We start from the raw sequence: 20656 nt of genomic DNA on the forward strand, positions 1-20656 counted from the left end.
GAGCTCCTCTGGTTACCGGCACACACGGGACTAGACGGCGCGGAGTGGGCTCATAAGGCGGCACGAGCACTCGTCACCCGTGCGCCTGACGAGACCACTTCCCGTCAAGGAGTTCACTCCGCCAGGGACTCCCTCACCACTTACAGGGAGGTTACAGATTACTACCGCCTCTCCCGCAACACGCTGCCCCCGGCTCACCCATCCCTAACCCCCTCGGAGGAACGGCTGTGGCGCCTCCTCCAAACGGAATCACTCCCCAACCGAGCCCTCCTTCATCACATTTACCCATCCGCCTACCCCTTTCCGCTCTGCCCGCATTGTGGCGCTAAATCCACAGTGCAACACCACATGTGGGCCTGCCCCTCTGACCCCCACCCCACCATAACTTCCCCTGACCACTGGACGGAGGCCCTGGGCCGCTCGGACGAAGACTCCCAGCGCCCACTGGTCACCCGAGCACAAGCCGTGGTGGCGGCCCTTCGGGCAGCCATGGCGGCCCCTTAGGCCAGTGGCGTCAATAAAAGTTTTTATCTCTATCTCTCTCTCTCCCCGTGGGCACATTTCGCTTTGGAATCAGCCGGCAGAGGGCGCAAAAAAAAAAAAAAACGGCGGCCCGCAGATCCGGCTCCGCTTGGTCACGGCGGGAGGGGAGAGGAACCCCAAGGAGCGCAAGGTCAACAGTGGACGCGGCAGACGGGTTCAGGACTCGAAAGCGAGAGGTCGACTCAGACTCGCCTCCGTCGTGGAGCCCGAATCCTGGCGAGAAGCTTCAGCGTGTTCCCACCGCCACTGACGACCGAACGACGACCCGACCGATCGACAACGAAATAGTGACTGCTGGAACTGTTGTGCGGCACCGACGGGAGCAGCAGCGCAGGGGTGAGCAGGGGCATCCTATCTCGCTTTCCTATTAAGCTGTTGTTTGATGCCATCTCTCGCGTTCACCTGTCGCTCTCAAAGCCAAAGGGGACCCGTTAAGGTGTAACGTCTTGCCGACTAGCGAGAACATCACAGCGGCGCAACAGGAGTTCATTGCCGCTGTAAGCGCGACGGCAATGCGCAAACTCACTCACGAAGTGGACCGCTCCCCAGCCCAAAACACGACATTTTTCTGGTTATTGACTTGTGCTAATTGTGCTGCGATGAGAACGTTGCGCTGCGCGGTACGTCTGAGGCCCCCGCCAACCTCCTTCACAGACGGCGCGTGTTCCAACCGCCATGAGGAAAAAATGTACCTCTGAATTTTCGTGCACGATAAACGACACGCGCTTTACCAGGGTTACAGAGTGTAAATACTTAGAGCTCACCATAATGCATTAACGCATGATCTTAGGTGGCGATCCCATATCAACAACATTACGTTATCCTCTCTGAAACGGCTATTTTTTCTCTTGCGCCGCGGTGTGTCTTGCGCCACCTGAGACAAAGCTGCTTCCTTACAACACATTAATAACAATCCTAGAGTACGCAAATATCGTCTGGTTCCCTTCTGAAAGAGTGCACATTAACAAAGTTGAAGCAATACAACGGAAAGCGGTTAGGTTTATATTCAACAATAACAGAGTCACCTTCCGAGTTATTAAAAAAGCTGGATTGTTGGCCATGCAAAACAGGGCGAAATTAGCGCGTTTAAAGTTTATGTTCCAATGGCTTCATAATCAGATGACCATTAGTACCACAAACCTTATCTCGGTCTTGCAGACATGACCGACACGTAATAAGCACTATTTTACTCTCACTGAATTTCTTGCCGCACTGTGTCAAGAACTCATTTGTCCCTCTAGCGATAAGAGAATGAACTAACTGAACCCACCCATCACGAGTGCTACTTAAATCACCACATCTTTAAGACTTGTTGAAAAAGAAATTGTAGAAATTTAATTTTTATTTAGCCCTCATCATCTGGCGTTACTCGTATTATAAACTGTGGTCATCGTCTGTTTTTATGTGTTATTCAGAGTTATTAGTCTTGTATACGGTACGATTCCTTTTACACCTGTGTTGCTTAAAGGATCAACCAAATGTAAACCTTTTCAGTCATGTGTGACTACGCTTTTAATGGTGTCAGAGTGTATTTATGTCAGTAATATGCCATGTCAGGTTGTAATATGCATACCATGATTACTGAAACCGCTCTGTTATTACACATTATTATTGTGCGCTGTATTGCTATGATTTTAGTACTGACTATCATATTCTGAGATTTTTTTTTACGCTCCAATGTACTTTTTTTGCCCACCTGCTATGACCTCTCACGAGATTGGCAGCAATTCTAAATAATAATAGTAATGTGCTTTCTCGCCTGCGCGGGTAATGTACAGGATTTTGGCACGTAAGCCGTAGCGGCTAACTGTGTGACAGATGTCTGTGAGGGACAGCTGCCTGCGCGGACTTTGAGCCCTCCCATATATGCAAATGGAGAACTGAAGGGGCATTGTCGAGACAACGAATTGCCGAAGTTTTGTAAGGATGGACCTCGCCATATTGAAGGGTCTTGGCTGAGCATTCGAGCTATACAGCTTCCCGTGAGACTTGGCGTCGTGACCGTTGATGCTAGGCTTGTAAATGTCTAATCCCTCTAACCCTCTAATCCGTCGAATCCCCCTGTCTAATCCCTTTATCTAGTTGAATAGGTTCTCCTAGCTTGTTGGCCACGCAGACTGGTTACATTTCAAGAGTGATTGTAGGGTTTAACGCGTCGACGCAATGCAGGCGATGAGGCGCGCCGTAGTGGAGGGCTACGGTTTAATTTTGACCACCTAGGCATCTTTCACGTGCGCCGAAATCTCGTACACACAGGCGTTTTTGATTTGAAAGCGGCCGCCGCGGCCGGGAATAGAACCCGCGACCTCGTGCTCGGCAACCCAACGCCTTAGCCACTGAGCCACCGCGGCGCGTAGGTTACGTTTCTTATGTAGGCTGTCTGAAGTACTGTTATTAGTGTGTTCGAGATTTGGTACCCTTCTTGTAGGCGTTTTTATGGTGTAGTTATACTATGTACCCGGCTGTATTGCGTTTTGTGACGTAGCTTAGTATGTGATGAGTCGCGCTTAACTGACTGTATACATATTTCGGTACGGTACGCTGCAATTCTGTGATCAGTCAATGATGGTTTCCAATGTCGCCTGCAGCCTATTCGATATCAGCGACATTATGATAATAGAGTCTACATTTAGGAGAGAGATCGGTCTCAAGGTGCTTGGAACGTCTGCTCCGGAGTTGTCTTTGGGAATAGGGACTAAAAGACTCGATGCAAATGACTGGGGCCAGTTTAGGTCTGATGCTGCATGGTGTACAATCATTGTGAAAAAAAGACCAAAGTTGTGGCCTAAAAACTTTGTAAAAGGCCCCTAATAGGCCGTCTGGGCCTGGCGATGAATCACGACGTGCTTTGTTAACAACGTCGTCTAGTTCGACGCTGGTAAACGGTGCCTCTAACTCTGCAGGCAAATCTGGGTCAACCGTGGCCACATCATGAAACAGGTCCCGAAAGTTACAAGTTTGCTTGTGGTCGGTGGTCCGAGAAAATAATTCGCGATAATAGTCCGTGAACACTTCGATGTTATCTCTCATGCTACCGACCAGCCCTTTCAAACCTTGGTGCAAGAATTAACACGCGTTGGAGCCTCCTGTGGCGATTATCTTGAAGGCATTAAGTTCCGTGTCAAGAGACGTCTCCCGCATCACTTCCGTGTGTTTTTGCGTTAAGATTGCCATCTCTTGTTATACAAGCGCGGTTTTCTGCGACGCGTGGTCCAAAATGCGTACTTTCGTCTCTAAAGTGTTCAATTGTATGTTGTGTTCCATACGAGTTCCTTAATATATACACTTACTAAGAAACTCTATGGTGTGCCCGCGTGCGACTCGGAGTCTGCATTCTTTGAAGATCTCTTATAGGTGTTCTTTTATTGTCATCCAGGGGGCTAAAGTGGGTTCCGCTCTTGGTAGTTTGCTTTGAAGGAAGTGGCCTAATGTCTTTTTTGGTTTTTTCGTCGATTAACAGGCTACTAGATAAGCGCCAGGGATGATTTGTGACGTCGCTCTGAGGGATTGTCATTATCATTTTAGGCCCTGGTGATCCGATAACGGCAGTGCGTTTGGTCTAGAAAGTTCAAGTGACGAAAAATTTATCATGCCCACTATGTCGGATGTTTTTTTTTATTTTTTTTTATTTAGTACATACTGCAGTCCTCTAAGGACCAAGCAGGAGGGCAGAAGGGAAAGTTACATGTATAGCATGGTAGCGGTGAATACATATCAATTACCATGCTTTGGCTACACACACGAAAAGTATAAATATATAAACAAATACACATACATACATTTATACACACATTTTCAGGTAAGAAGTAACGGCAAAACCATCGTAAACAAAAACCGTTGCACAGTGCAAAACTCATTGTAAACTAAAAAGTTCCAATGATAACACTATGTCTCTAGGTCAAGCAAAACAAAACCATTGTACAATAGAGCTCGTACATTAAGAGACCACCCTAAATGTTGCAACTTCAAAGAAACAAAACGATCAAACAAATACGCAGTGTTCCCAACAAACAATCAAACCCACTAATAAAACATCCTCAACCATTCAAGAGCTACACAGAAAATAGAAAAGCACCAGCAATCAGTGGGCAAACCTAATTATTCTAGGGCAGCAAGCACCTTCGCTGAAAAATCGGCCGCAGTTCGCGCAGAGAAAACCGAACTCGGTAATGCATTCCATTCCGCAATTGTCCACGGGAAGAAAGAGTATTTGAATTGATTTGTGCGCGCTTTGTAAGGAAGAAAATTGTGTGAGTGGCGATGTCTCGACGCTCGAGGTAAGAACGGCTTGACGTAAGGGTTTGCGTTTAGCTTGAGGTGGCCATGAAAAAGCGAAAACAAAAATTTTAGGCGGGCTAGTTTACGTCGCTGCTCTAAAGTTGAAATTCCATTTTGCACCATTAACGAAGACGGGGAATCAGTGGATCTGTACTTGTTGAAAATAAAACGCACTGCCCGGCGCTGCACCATTTCTAGCTTTTGCTTGTCTTTCTTAAAAAAGGGGTCCCAAACAATGTTGGCGTATTCAAGCTTAGGTAACACTAAGGTTTTATAAGCCAACAGTTTTGCTTCTGTAGGGGCAGCTTTAAGTTTATGCCTTATGAACCCAAGCTTGCGCATGGCAGCTGCGCAGGTATTTTACCTGCAGGTATTTTACCTGTTACCTAAAACCTGTATATGCAGGAGCTAGTTTGACCCCATTCCCACGCGGGGCCATATGTTTGTCCGTGTAGCTTGACCCGCATGTGACCACCCTGTACAAATAATAAATAACTATTGTCACGCCTCTGGACTGCGCGATCGGGCCAGGGGTTGTGAAAGGCCATGCAGACAAAATACAAGTTTATTTTATTGGAACGATTTCGTGTTTTAAGTGCTCCCAGTGCTTGTCCGGCAGCGAACGATGCCGTATTAACGGAAAAATTAATCAGTTTAGGTTAAAATTTTGATTCGCCCGCCAAATCAGGTGTGTTCGTGACGTCTGCCATGAAGTCACAAGGGCGGGTGTTCAAACGAAAATCCAGTGCGTCATTAGGCTCTGCAGCCTTGTTACCGTCAGTCCTCCCACATGGCGCTGCCACATACTTAGCCGGGGCGGTTGTCGGCCGTTGCTTTATTTTTTACCGTATTTGCACCTCGTTTGTTTTTCTTACGGTATAAAGTAATTATTTACTTTCATGGGGAATGTCGACAAACATGGTATCCTAAGACAACGCCGCTTACGCCAATAAGCCACTGTCATGTAAGACAACTCCAAAGCGGCCAGTGATTGTGCAGCTAAAGCAAGCATAGTGCGCCCAGTACCAATAGCAGTGCACATTAGTACTTTTATGCCTCCACCCCCCACAGCACCACCATCGCGCTCCTCAAAAACGGGGGCCGCCTCCCTACCGCGGACTCCTACCGCCACATCCCCACGCTCAACACCGAGTCTCTCGCCATCGCCCACTCTGCCCTGAACCACTGCCACCAACCCTACCTGACCATAATAACCGATTCGCAGCAAGCATGCCGCCTCTACCAAGCCGGCCTGGCCCCGCCAGCAGCCATTCACCTCTTTCAACGCCTCCCTGAAGACATTGACCTCTCCATTGTCTGGACCAGTGTTGTACACGTTCCTCTAAAACAGGAACGAAAGCTCGTTCCTCGTTCCTTCTCAATTTTGAAACGAGTTCCTGTTACAAGTTCCTTTATCGCGAAATCAACGCGTTCCAGTTCCACTTCGCACATTGGAACGTGTCGTTACATTAACGTTACATTACATTTTTTTAAAATCAATATATGGTGTCGGATAATCCACACCAAACTACGTATATTATACGAATAGGAGCACCGCCGGCAGCAGATTGTCTGGAGATAAAAAGAATCCAAAGAAACGCCCCTGGACGAATTTTTTCAGGGAGCACCGGACAAACTACAGACATTTTTAACTGCGAATGTGGTGCTCGTCTGTTATGGGTGCAACACATATGGCACTTTCCACTTCGCTCTTACCACGGTGTAGCTCTTACAAATGCGCAGTAAGGTTACTGCGCTTCAGATGTGCAAATAGAAAGTTACTCACATGCAGGAACATAATTAAATTTCTTGCATAGGAAACTGTGTCGAAAGGAACAATAAATAGCTGTTTAATGAATGGTTATTCCAATATTTCGCGTTATTTAAAATGCCTTAAAGGCCTTGTACAGGGAATTGAGTAAAGGGGTTACAAAAGTCAAGCTTTGCGGAACATACAGCACAAATTTGCGAGTAACAAAACACAGCAGAACAAGTAATGGCTACAAGGTTCATAATACAAGTTTAAGTCAAGAAAATAAAAAAAATAAAAGTCAGCAGCGTTGTCACACTAAAAATCTACGCGTAAGAATTACAAAGTATACCGAACACAATCAGTGTAGTAGACAAAGTAAACAACCAGAAATAGCCAAATATGTGGACGCGACGCACAAATCAGTTGCTGTGGTTAGAAATACGCATAAGGGAAAAGCACAGGAAATAACGCGGAGCACGTGCGTAAAAAACATTTACGCCATGAAAAATCAAAGCACAGGTTGAAACCGACCAACTAAACCAACTCTGAACGCTGGCCGTCCGTTCAGGCGGCCTCTGTCAGGTATAGGGTGTATTCACACGGCTTCGGGCCGCGCGGCGGCGCTACCTGCGCGGCGGCGACGACACCATATTTGAGGTTGCACTCCGCCGCGCGGGCAGCGCGTTTCCCGACGCGAACCGTGGTTTGCAGCGTGCTGCTGGCAAGAACGTTCGTGTGGACGGTGTTTTTTCTGCGTGATCCATGGGTTTGCGAATGCCTCGTCCTACCGAGTAGCTAGCATTGTTCTCGCTTCGAAATTGCGGATGCGCTGTTCACGTCTACAACCGCAGACCCGAAGCAGGCCGCACGAAAAAATAAAAAAAGCGTGCCGTGTGTTTTTTTTTCTCTCCTTTTGCTGTTTCGAAGCGACGGCTAGGGCAGTGCTTGAAGGCTGTCTGTCTTCATTCGACGAATTACCGAAGAAGTTACCGATAATATGGCTAATCAGTATCGAATCTGTTGGAACCCGTTTCATCCAGGTGGGCCCCGGGACGATGGGCGTCGGAGCTTTCACCTCACACCTCGTCACATGTTTGAAACATTCGCATGCTTAAAGTGTTCCCAAATTAAGGTAGCCGGCGTACTTTATGGATAAGACGAACCATACTGGGCTCCCTGCCTCAACATATGCTACTTCGAGTGTTAAGGGGAACGCACGCGTACATGCAATATCGCTTCACAGGTAATTGCGGGCATCCAAATTGATCCAATTCTTCTTCGTCGCCTTCGACTGTCCTCTAATGACCAAGCGTGTTACGTGTTCAGACACTAAAGCTTGACGCTGGATACACAGTTTGACTACTTCAAAAACAGCGCAGACATTAAAACGTTAACGTATGCAGGGACAAACTAGAGCAGCCTTTGTCACTTATCTCTGCGCTGCTTTCGAAGTAGCCAAAGCGTACAGGGGGGATTAAAAGAAATACGAACAAAGGAGCACACAGCCTCCGAAGCATGCCGCACCGTCTGGCTGCACTGTCAGTAAACTGCGCGCATGCGTAGTTCTTTCGGAGCGCTTGAGACTGTGGCCTACATTTATGGGAAATGCTTGATCAAGAAGGGACGCGAGTCATTTATTTTGAGGCATCTTTTTATGATCTGTCGCCACTGGCCATACATTCGCTTGCCAAGCCCGCAGCGAGCTGATTGCAGATAGCAGATGCCATTCAACGATCATCCTGCTCAGTGGCGACACAGCGTGAAGAGGCCCCTCAAAATAAATGACCGGCGTCGCTTCTTGATCAAGCATTCCCCATAAATGTAGGCCACACTCTCAAACTCTCCGAAACAACTACGCATGCGCGCAGTTTACTGACGGTGCAGCCAGACGGTGCGGCATGCGTCGGAGCCTGTGCGCTCCGTTGTTCGCATTTCTTTTAATCCCCCCTGTACGTGTTCTATAATCTTGTTCTGCTTAGAATTTCCGCTTCGTCTTTACCGAAAGGAAAAGACTTGGAAATCATCCGCGGGATATTTGTCGTCGCCACCATACCTAATTTTATCACGTACTTACCTCGCAATGGTTTCCACCCAGACCCTGTGCGTAATTGTTCCGCTTCATTAGGAGTTCAAATGGACGACCTTCGTGCGTTAAACGCACAGAACACTGTCGCCAGACCACGTCACCGTCTCTCATACTCCTCAAGAAGCGCGCAATATGCCTGGGTGGCGCACGGTAAAACCAGCTCCTCTCTCACACGCCAACACCACATCAAATATCCTCGCAGCCTTGGTTGAAGAAATTTTCTCAACTCGCGCCACGGTCGCTTCAAGCAACGGAGGAAATAAGGAAATCGGCGCACGGGGATGACACCGAGATAGCGCGAAATCGCCTAAACTGACCGGGTTATGCACGCCGCTGGCCGCGCCTGTCAAACCATCGGGCAGTTGCATTCGTCGCGCAAAATCATACTGTTTTCAAGCACTGCCCTGGTTCGAAACAACAAAAAAAAAAAAAAAACCGGCGCGCCTGTTTTCGTCGTTCGGCCTGCTTCGGGTCTGCGGTTGTAGACGTGAACAGCGCATCCGGGAATTTCGCAGCGAAAACCATGCTGGCTACTCGTTACGACCAGGCATTCTCAAACAGACGAATCACGCAGAGAAAAACACCGTCCACACGAACGTTCTTGCCAGCACCACGCCGCAAACAGCGCTTCGCGTCGGGAAACGCACTGCCCGCGCCGCGGAGTGCAACCTAAAATATGGCGTCGCCGCCGCCGCGCAGGTAGCGCCGCCGCACGGTCCAAGGCCCTGTGAATACACCCTATGGTCCATAGGGCACGCGATGAATTTATGCCCAACAACGACGAAATTCCTGTCCTTTGTCAACACGACGCGTGCAATACAAAAGGTCCTGGCACTCCCGTCGACCCAAAGATCGCGCCGTGACGAACTGCATGCGTACTCCGTAACTTCGAGCAGTACAGCATCCCGAGACACTGCGGCGCACCCAGCCCTACAGCGAGCGCAACTCCCCCGTCGCCCCCCCCCCTCCCCCGCCAGACAGTTTCGGGCCCTTTTCACCCATCTATCCTCCCCCCCCCCCCTTAAAACCTCATAGCATAGCATAGCAACGCACCCTCGCCTCGCGCGCACTAATGCGGTAATTACCCCTGACAATATTGCCGCGAACCATGTATGGGTTTGTTTATTTATTGTTAGATGCGAAGGCATCTCATTCACCCGCCTTGTCCCTGCATCCGGCGTTGGCGTCGTCGTCGTCGTTGGCGTCCGCCCCTCCCCCATTCTCCTCGCCGCGCGAGCTGCGCTCTCCGCTGCTAACCCCCTCTCCTCTCCGATAGCGAACACTCTCTCGCGAGGGGCATTGGATTGGATTCGATTGGATTGGCTTGTATTGGCTTGGCTTGGCTTGGCTTGGCTTGGATTTGGATTGGATTGGATTAAAGTGGATTGTGTCGGATTGTGTTGCGTCATAGCCGCGGCAGGCGCACTGGCGCCGGCGCGTCCCCTCACCTTTATGCGCGCTATAAAACGCGGTGCCTGCGCCGCTCCGCTCCATCGTTCTAGCGCCGTTCCTCCGCTGTCCAACGCTGCAACGTGAACCCCATATATGCGTCGCATCTACATAGAGGTTCCCGCGAGGGGAGGTGGGAGTTTTTTTGTTTTGCTGCCCGGCCACACCCGGTTCTGTTAAGTGTGCCCAGAGCGATGCGCGTCTTCCATTCTTTATGTTTATGCCGCAGGGGCTATCTCATTCAGATAAGCAGACTGTTTCACCCTAATGTCACTAAGCCCAGAATAATGTTTTTTGACCTACAATGTTCTGAATGTAAATTGACGGTTCAAGAAACACTTGCGCCGAAACATAAAAGCCTGCAGAGCAGACGCCGCGGCATTCCATTCGACGACACTCGCCTGCGCTAGTAACTTTATTGACCGCTGCTTCGCCGCCTCTGTATTCTTTTGAGTTGTTAGGGGAGCACAAGTTCGCTTCAATAAACTTGTTGTTTCTTCATGACAGCTGCATCGTCTTTGGCTACGTGACAATATACAGATACGGTGGTTTCACAGGGAACCTGCAGAGCCACTCGGAGTGAGACAACCTTTTCCCGGCAGGGAACGATTCTATCGGCCAGACGCGCATCCTGGCCTTTGCAGAGAAACGATGAAAAGTAAAAAGCCTTCTCGGGGCTGCGCTATTCACCAGTCGAACGCCGCCGCTCCGCCGGCATGAAAGTAAGCACAAGCTGCGGCCCGCTGCTTGGTTGTTCTTGTGCCTTTGACTTTCCAGGAAGCACGTTCCGCTGAAGGGCGCTGGCAAACTGGCCAGCTTGTACGAAGAGAAACACAGTAGCGACTTGTGGATTTTTCTACTCGAGCCTTCGCATCAAAAACAGCCAAATCCTAGCAATGTAACGTTTGCCGAAGGAACGCCGTTCCTGCCGTTCTTTCATAAACCTAACGAGTTACTATTACAGTTCCACCGACCCTTAATGGAACGGTGGCGTTCCTCCGTTCCTCCACAAAGGAACTAGTTCCAGGAACGCCGTTCCCTACAACACTGGTCTGGACCACCGGCCACTCCGGCCTGGCAGGGAATGAGGCGGCCCACGCCGTAACCCGCGCACTCATTACCCGGGCACTTCCCTCGCCTCGTCTCGACCAAACAGCTACCCCACCCCCCGACCCAGCAGCCCTGACACCTCGACCCCACGTACAACCGTCCTCTCCCACCACACTAACTCCCGATGGCGATACCCGCACTCCGCCCCCCCCCCCTTCAACCCTTCCCTCACCGCCCAACAGGCCTATATCCTCCTCCGACTACAGACCGAAACCTACTTTAACCACATCACCCTATCCCACATTTCTCCTTTTCTTTTTACACCCGACTGCCCACATTGTCACATCCCTCTCAACACCTGCCACCTCGTCTTCTCCTGGCCCACAACACCCACATCCCCACCCCTCCCTTCCCCTGAGCAGTGGGAGTCCGAGCTGACCAGCTCCGCACCGGAGCGCCAGGTCACCCTGGTGCGGCGTGCACTGGAGGCAGCCCGGACATGAGGCCTCCTGGTCTTAGGAGGCTAACCACGCCCTTCTACCCCTTCCCTTTGGCTCATTAAACGTTTTGCCACCACATCTACGTGCATTTTCGTATCTTTCATTGTTTACCTCACCATTCTTACTGGTGATAAATGCATTACATTTAAGCGCAAACCGCTAGTCCGGCAAGCTTATAAACCCTGCCTACTTTGCGCTTGCTTTTGCCGGCCTCAGCCAATCGCATAGCTGGGCATATGACATCATAGGTTCTGTTACAGGAAATGAGCTAGTGGGTCGCAGGGCCATTCGCTTTTTTTATAATTATATAGCTTATTTGAATGAAGCGTGCGTTAAAAGTGGTGTCAGTATGATTCTAATGAGGCAATCTTTCGAAATAACAAAACGTGTTTTGTCCGCATGGCCGCTATAAAATAATTTTGTCCACCTGCCCCACATCATATTTGCAGCCTACATGTCGGTGTTCAGGAACCCAAAGCCGGGAAATCCTCGCAATATTTCAGACAAGGTCGCTGAGGACTCGCGTTTTTTTCCACCATTACCACATAGCAGCTGCCACTGACAATCACATGCCCCCCACACAGCATTTGGTACAGGTTTCTCTCACCAACTGTTTCAACTTCCTGCAGAGACTTGCGTTGCTCGCGATATAGATAGGTTTCCACCGCCGTCATATCTACAGCTTTTACATTCTGGAGAAAAGCAGTGCAACAGGTTAAACTCCCTTCTTTTTACTTTATCCTTCCTTCACTGCCGTCATCATCTGGAACGCAAACGTCGCGTAACAATATCGGGTAACACCTGCTGGTAACTGTGTTTGATAAATCGTGTGTTTGAACGCCGTAGGAATTTTTTAACGCAGAAGGCCCATTTCAGAGTCCTGAAACATGCAGCGGACACAGCACTTCATCGTCAGCATACTGAAGAAGCTTCCCTACACCAAAGAATTTGTGGACAAGGTACGACTGCAATTATTTAGCGCTTTTTTGTACGGCTGCGCGGATTGTAGCGACCGTTTAGAAAGCAGCCCAGGCGCTATCTTGTGAGTCTTGGAAAATATAGACCACGAGACAGCGTAGACTACCTAATTTGCCGTTAACAAATTTTGCTCCCGGCACTGGCTATTGACGGGCGTTAAATCCCCCTTTCCATTGTGAAGCGGGCATTCAGCGCAATGGAAACTTCCGTGGGATGATATCTCGGTGAATAATTCATTAAGAGTGTCGTGGGTAACTTGATAAAATGTTTTTACACGGAGGGCGTTTCTTTAAAATGTATTTTTTTTGTGCGGCTTAAATAATTGCTAGAGGTAAATAAAGCATCCCCGTGTAAAATTTCTCGCACTGATTTTGCATGAACCAACTTTAATATCACATACAATATTGACCAGACGCAACTAATAAATTCGTAGGAGGAGGTCAAAACCCCTTACATAACTCACCCCAAAGTCGCACTCTGTGATTTCACCTGAACGTCCCGTCATATTGCTATGCCCAATTTGAAATTAATGCCGGCATCATGAGGTTCAAACCTGGGGATGTTCCCACTTATGGCTACATAATTTTCTTTTGCAATAATTGACGCGTCGCCAATATTGCAAAAAACGCCACGGTGCTTTTGTTGCCGGTGCGTGAGACGAGTGCACACAGTTTCACATAACGTGTATAAACACTCATTTACCAACAATACTCCCAGTGGTAGCAGGTAGGGCGTTCTATTTCTCAATATTCTTGGAAAAAAGAAAATTTGAATAAACCGGTTTTGCTCCTATATTCACGTATTTCATTTTGTGGTAGAGCCGTTGCGACATGTTTTGTGGTAAAAGCGATTACCTGTCACGAAGCATCTTAACTTGGCTGTAGTTGATATTATAAAATAACTTTTGGCCGCATTTTTCCTCTTTTGAGTTGTAGCGCTTCCCACCTCGGAGCGCTTGTCCCGTCGTTCTTCTTTTGTGTCGTTGTCCAAGTCGCGCTGTATTTTTCAATGCTAATGCACCAAAGTGCCCAACAGCTCTGTTAAATGTTTTAATGTTGTCATTCTTTGACGTCTTCCGTAATTTCCAGAAACAAAACAAGCTGCTAGGTTCTGAGGTTTTTCTAATTTAGTTTTATCTTGTGCTGTCAATGAATCCCACACAGTTTATGAATGATCTATCAAAGGGTTTAAGCAATAACTTTCAAGAACTTTGGGGATGGTGTTTTTTGAGTAAGAAAGTTAGAATATGGCAAGATTTTAATCTATAAAATCTCATATAGATGCCAGAATAGTGTGGTTGTAATGAACACACCTAGATATTTAGATACTTCAAACTCACTAGCAGTTGACAACGTGTACATGTCGTAACCACTGTTCAAGAAATAAAGTTTCTTTGAAAAACACATCTGAACAGTATTTTTAAGCTTGATGTCACGCTACTTCTCACACCACTGCTGTATGTTCTCTATATCAGGTTGTAACTAGAGGATAACTTTCACACCTTTCACTTCTCGGTGTACTACCGGTATACTAGGCCTGTGAGTAAACGCATGACGAATCCGATATTTACCGATACATCTTTTATATAAATAAGGAAAAGCTGAGGTTCAAGGACAGACCCATGTGGGGCACATTACGTGACACCGACATTCAATGGCGCTTCCTTTATGGTTGAAAATTGACACTGAACTTAAATATTCTTTGATAACTTGTTTGTTTTAATTCAAAGCGTGACACATCTTAGACGAAATCGAAGGCCTTTTTTGTCTATAAACATACAATCTGTAACAGAGAAGCTATTCGCAGTACCACTCCCCTCATAAAGAAATTTGGTTAATGGAGTTACGCAACACAGACCCTGCCGAAAGCCGAGCTAATTTTAATTGAGCACTGAATGCGAATCTAAGCGTTTCATTATGTTTCCGTAGAAAATGTGTCCTGAGGTTTTACAAACAACACTCGTCAAGGATATTGGCCTATAGTTAACCACCAAGTCCTGTGGTTCCGATTTGTAAACAGGGACAAGGAAGGAAACATGGGACCAACGTTTTCGTAATCGTTAGAGGCAGTTAAGGCGAAACAGACCAGGCACAAAACTTTAGCACCTTGCTTTGTAAGCAATCAGTGCCTGTAGCCTTTGAGTTATTCAATTCTTGGAGAAGTATCAGTATTTCGTGCACATCTACTCCAATTTCTTCCAAGGCATCTATGTCCCTTCCTGCTGCACCAGATCGGACGTTAAGACATGTTTGAGGAGAAAACACACAGGTAAAAATTCATTAAAGCAGGTAGATTTTTAGTTCTTCTTCCACAAATCCTGCTGTCTGTATAATAAAACCTCTCCGCGGCCAATTATGCCGGGTAATGAATGCATACTGAACAGTTGTGTTAATAACAAAATTTTGTTTCGGAGAATTTTACAAAGTAGATATATTTTAACTTGGAATTAAAAAAAAAACATCAAGGCCCGCATTCTCGCATGCCTCCTTGTGCAGAGCTGTCACAGGTCTCGCGCAAAAACGAATGCCGAGGTGGCGGGATGGCGGAAGATGGTGGGCGGCATGCACTTCAAAGGAAAGGGTGGGAATTGTGGGTTTAACCCCGAAGGCGGGAGAAGATGAGAAAGTAATTGTAAAAGGTGCGAATAGTTGGAAATCCGCGTGTGCTGTGCGCTGAGATTCATGCCACGTCGTTTTGATGTTTTTCATATCCTTATCGTATTACAGAAGCCAAACGTTTTTTTTTTTTTGGACTCCAAAAATTCGGAATCGCTGGATATTGCAGGAGTTCCTGAGGAACCTCCAGTTGTCCCATAAGTGTAATGACTCGCGGATTTTTCGGACTGATCTTTTATAGGACTATTTTTTGTTCCCCTCCAGGTCCGGAAAATCAGTCAGCTACTGTACTTCCAGTAATAATATCCGTGTCCACACCTATTTCCTTTTGTCTCACGAGCTTATTATGAGTGTGTAGCATCTGAAGCATTGATGTATTGTGCTCAGGTGATTCCTGTTTCCAGCCCCAAAGAAGGGGCCGTGCAGTTCGAGCTGAAGTTAGAGAAGGAGCACTGTGGCATGGACGGGACACTGCACACTGGCATGGCCTTCGCCCTCATAGACCTGTATATGTGGGCGACAGTTTGCACTGTGTACGACAAGGATACGTCCTTTGCCAGCCTTGTGATCAACGGCCGGTAAATACCGCGTTTTGAGTACACCCAAATGAAAATGATCCTAATAAGGAAAAAGTTAATGTTTCTTTCGTCTTTGCGCAGCTTTACGCAGCCGTGATATCTATTTCTCTGATGATTGTCATGATTGCAAGGATAACAAGTTTAGTTCAAAGCAAAATAACTGTCAACGTAGCAGTGGTACTTCCCTATTAAAAATTCAGCATGGTTGGAAACGCAGCACTTAACATTGCTGCTTTCGAACTAGATTTCTGAAAATAGAAGATTTTGCGTGCTTGACAAAAAGAAGGAAGTGAGTGTGTGACATAAAAAAAAGGTCTGATTTTTATATAGTGAAATCAGGAAACATTGGTTCTTGGCTGTGCGAGTGTTGTGCGTGCCGCCGGGTTAGTGGCAGGCAGGCGCTTGCTGCCGTCCCATTTGCTATCTTCGTATCCTGCCTCGTTCGCTGAAGTCGCAAAGAAGTCCGTATATTAACAAAATCCACATGTGATCACAAAATTCGGTAGCGTGTCGTTATACCAGGGATGATACGCTCTTTTTGCCTGTTTTCACGAATTTCAGTAAACCATCTGGTACATTGCGCCTCGTTGATATTGTGAACACGCATTTTTATATTTACTAGTAGTTATAAGAAGTGTCATGATGATTACGACTACGTTTATTTGACAAAGTGACAGACTTATTTGACTGTGATCCATGACTTCGTGTAGCGCCAACAGAACGACAAGGACAAAGGGGGCGACGGGTACAAGCGCTAACTTCCAACTGAGTTTATTGAAAAAAAATGCGGGAATTTAAAAAACACTTATAAAAAAAAACAAAGATAGGAAAGAACAGAAAAAACAGAGGGGGGGGGGGGAGGTGCCACCTTAGTTAATGCCTCGTGCTGCTTTTTTCTAGACGTCACAGTGTTTGTGCGAATTATATTTGTGTGCAAATTTTGTCATGACCTGTTTTTTCTGTTCTTTCCTATCTTTGTTTCTTTCGATAAGTGTTTTTTAAATTCACGCATTTTTTCAATAAACTCAGTTAGCGCTTGTACCCGTCTCCCCCTTTGTCCTTGTCGTTTTGTTGGCGCTACACGAAGTCATGGATTACCGCTACCAACTAGCCCAAACCCAAACTCTAATAAGCTATATTACTTGACTGGCTGCCGTGAGATTTGTACCTCCTCAAGATGGGGAAGTGGCCATGACGCAAGAACCATTTGACTCTCTTGGGATAGTAGGGGTAACTAGGCGGTCCGTGTTCACCACCTACGTCAGTGTTGCACATATTCTGCGATGATTCCAGTGGCAGTAGTAGTGACAATCTCTTGGAGGGTCATCCATACACTTCCACGACTTTTTCGCCATAAGCATCACGGGACTCCTCATAAAAGGAGTGTCCTCACCTCTTGTTACAGTGTCATGACGATCATCAGGAAGTAGCCCTGTGACTATTTTTTCACTAGATTGGGGTCGTGGCAGTCAGTGCTGACTCTAAGAGGGTAGTCACCCATACTCTACTGTGACTCTAGTGTGGTGGGGTCCGCATTATCGCCTTTCAGTAAGAGTCGTGTGACTCTGCGAAAAGGGGTCGAAGAAGAGTCAATTCTGTGGCGAGTAAATACCCCCGAAGAGGGTCGCGGAAACCCCATTTTTTCTTAGTGTGTAGTTCTTCCGTACCAAATATTGCTCTTCGGTGTGGAATTGAAGTTCAGGGCAAAGCAGTCAAGCGGGAACCAGAAGCCCCATTCCCCAAATGCACCAGAACTGCTGTTTTAAGTAGTTTTCTTTTCTGCACCAATGTATTTTAAACAAAGTCTAGTCATTCAATGTCAGTGCCCTACCCAACGCAATATTCTTGTGCGTGTGAGTTCGTGCCCACGTTCTTTCACACATATTCGCAGAATAACGCATAATTCTCAGCACTGGCCACCAATCTCAGGAACCACGGGTTGCAGGCGGGAATCATAACACTTCTGCCACAGCTCTTTTTCTAGAAGAACTAAATACATACACTGAACACGCAAGTTTCGTGGCTAATGGCGTCCAAGAAATGGCAGAATCATTAATCATAGTTTCCGCAACCGGTCCTCAACCGGAATCACAAACGGAAAAAACACCGACCGTTGTTAAAAACGTCGGGCTGCGTGCTGTCTGAAAATAAAAAAAAATGTTCCGCAGCCCCACGCCCAATTATAGGACCACGCACACAGCTATCAGACCAGAGATTTTCAAACACCGATCGACGATCTCGGATGTCATCTGTTATGTAGCCACAAAACAACCATGCAGGTCTCGGGGGGGAGGAGGGATTGGCCGCGTATCTGGTCACTTAGCTGAAAATGTCGTCGAAAGACGATATTCTTCTGCTGAATCTGCATGTCTTCTCTTCCCCGCCCACCTCTGATGCTCTCACCCTCCCTTTCGATTCCCCCACAGTCAACACAGAGAAATTTGCTAAAGTCAATTCAATTTTCCCACTACCCACTGTTCACGCAATCTACTGGAAGCTTTTGTTGCTTTTGAACCTGAGACACTGCCACAAGGTCCAGGTTTATGCGAGCGTTTTTTGAATTTTTGCGATCAAAATATTTTCAACGCGTATTTATTTGCTGTCGCAAATATCAAGCACACATTTGTTTTCAATTAAAATAGGACTGCGAGTACCAGTGTGGGCATTGATGTTCTGCCTCAAATATGCCCAGTACTTTTTTTTTGCTGAACAATGTTGACAAATATGAGGAATGTTTCCAGATTTAGTGGATCGGAAAGGGTTTGCCAATGTAAACTTGTCGAGAATTCTCGCAACTTTTGGCAGGGTGACTGAATCGAGGGGCAGAGAGACCGACAGACAGACCAAAATGTTCGTGTTTAACTAGCCCGAGAAAGATTGTCGTCTTTAAAAAGGACCTGCTTCGTACCAACACATACGAGCGCACCCACGAGTGATACTGGCGAAGAATGAATATAAAAGCTTCCAGTACCATGCCAAGTCCTCACACATATACTTAGCAAAAGTGAAGAAGTTACGCTGCGACGAATTCAAACAGGCGCTTTCGTACACCCCGTAAGAATGAATTTATTGTTCCCGACACAGTACAAGTTGTGTGATCAATTAGGCACGCTCCACCACATCATTGTGGACCGCAAAAGAAAAAAAAACGAAAAAAAACCCCGACCTACCACCCTTTCCAAATGCCCTTTCCACTGAGCAGTGGGAGATACTGTTGTCTAGCGGTCGCCTGGAGGATCGACCACTCCTTGTAACCCGGGCTACAACGGCGCAGTCAACACATGGCTTCCTGAACTGCTCAGCTCAGTAAATGTTTCGTCTCTCTCTCTCCCTCTCTCCCCCCCTCTCTCTCTCTCTCTCTCTCTCTCTCTCATCCCTGCTTGTTCGATCGCTTTCCCTATGGTTTGCTCGCTTGCTCATCCCCGTAGTGGTTTATTTCCGCAATTTGTGCACCGATGGTTCCCTCGGGGATAGGTGAACTTGTAAACTGTAATCTTTCAATGACTTGTCAATGTAGCAGCTCAGCCCATCGTGAAATTATATGTTACAGATTTATCGGCCAGGCCAGAGTCGGAGACACGATCCTGTTAAATGGCCGCGTCGTGCACGCTGGGAGGACCACCACATTCATCGAAATGGACATTATTGAGAAAGGAACCAAGAGATTGCTCATTCAAGCGTGTCAAACAGGCTTAATTATGCCAAAATAAAGGCTTCACGAACTTCAGTGGCATATGAGAGAGAGAAAAATATTTATTTATTGTAGAGAGAGAGAGAGAGACTTTTATTGAGGGAGAATAGGTTAAAGGAGCGGGGTGGCCTTCGGTGCAATCCTGCCGGCTATGGTAGCAGCTCTGCCAACGAGTGAGGCTTGAACTCCCTGGTCAGAGCTAACCAGCGCTCCCTCCCCCGCCTCGTGAAGGTAATTGAAGGGAAAGGGTCAAGAGGGCAGCACCACATGAAGTGGGGAACTGTGGTGCGAGTGCCACACGCGGGGCAGTTGGGTGGTGGGTACAGGGATGGATGAATGTGATAAAGTACCGCCCTGCAAGGGAGAGTGTGGGTTTACGAAAGTGGCCAGGTACGTTCTGTGAATGGAGGTAAGCTGCAAAAACAACAAGAACTGGCCACTGTAAACTTTGGAATAAGGGAAAAGTACGGTGGCTTGCTTAAGAATAGCCGAGGTAATCAAATCACATTAGAAAGGATCACTACAGGAACTCGTGTGCGATGAGTGAACAATATTCCGTTTAGCTTACATGTACAGCCTGTAAACATACATCAAAACTATGCCATCAGGATGTAGGCACTGTTACGATTGATTGCCCCACTACCGTGTGCGCGCGTGCTACAAGTTGGTGAAGTGTGGTTAAGTTCTGTGCTTTGACAGGAAGCCGCATTCCTCGAACATGTTCAGACAAGCACCCTCTGCGCGGGCTCCGCCAGCGGGGAATCATGCATACCACGGCTGCTGCAAAACATACAAAACCAACTGTTCTAGCGGAAGCATGTAGAGACACGTATCTGCGGGCGGATGCCGCTCGCCGAGATCTCCTCTCCCCATCTCTCAGACTAAACGTGCGCCGCTACCATCGGCTGTCACGAACCCGGGAAAGAGTGTTCGTGTGTGTCTATACTGTGTTCGACCCGTGTGCAAAGCACAAGGAAAGCTGTTTGACCGTTAGCGCTTTGGGTTATAAATACGCGGTTCCTCCGAGCGCATAAATCATTCGACTGACAGGATCGGATTCCGCTGTTGCTCTGTTCGAGTCATGCTGTGATCTTTCCCGGAAAGGTGCTATCCCTGTATCGTCGCTGTTCATCTC

The sequence above is a fragment of the Haemaphysalis longicornis genome, unplaced genomic scaffold (assembly GCF_048455015.1).
Source record: "Haemaphysalis longicornis isolate Haplotype H1 unplaced genomic scaffold, Haemaphysalis longicornis Haplotype H1 scaffold_1, whole genome shotgun sequence".
Taxonomy (NCBI): domain Eukaryota; kingdom Metazoa; phylum Arthropoda; class Arachnida; order Ixodida; family Ixodidae; genus Haemaphysalis; species Haemaphysalis longicornis.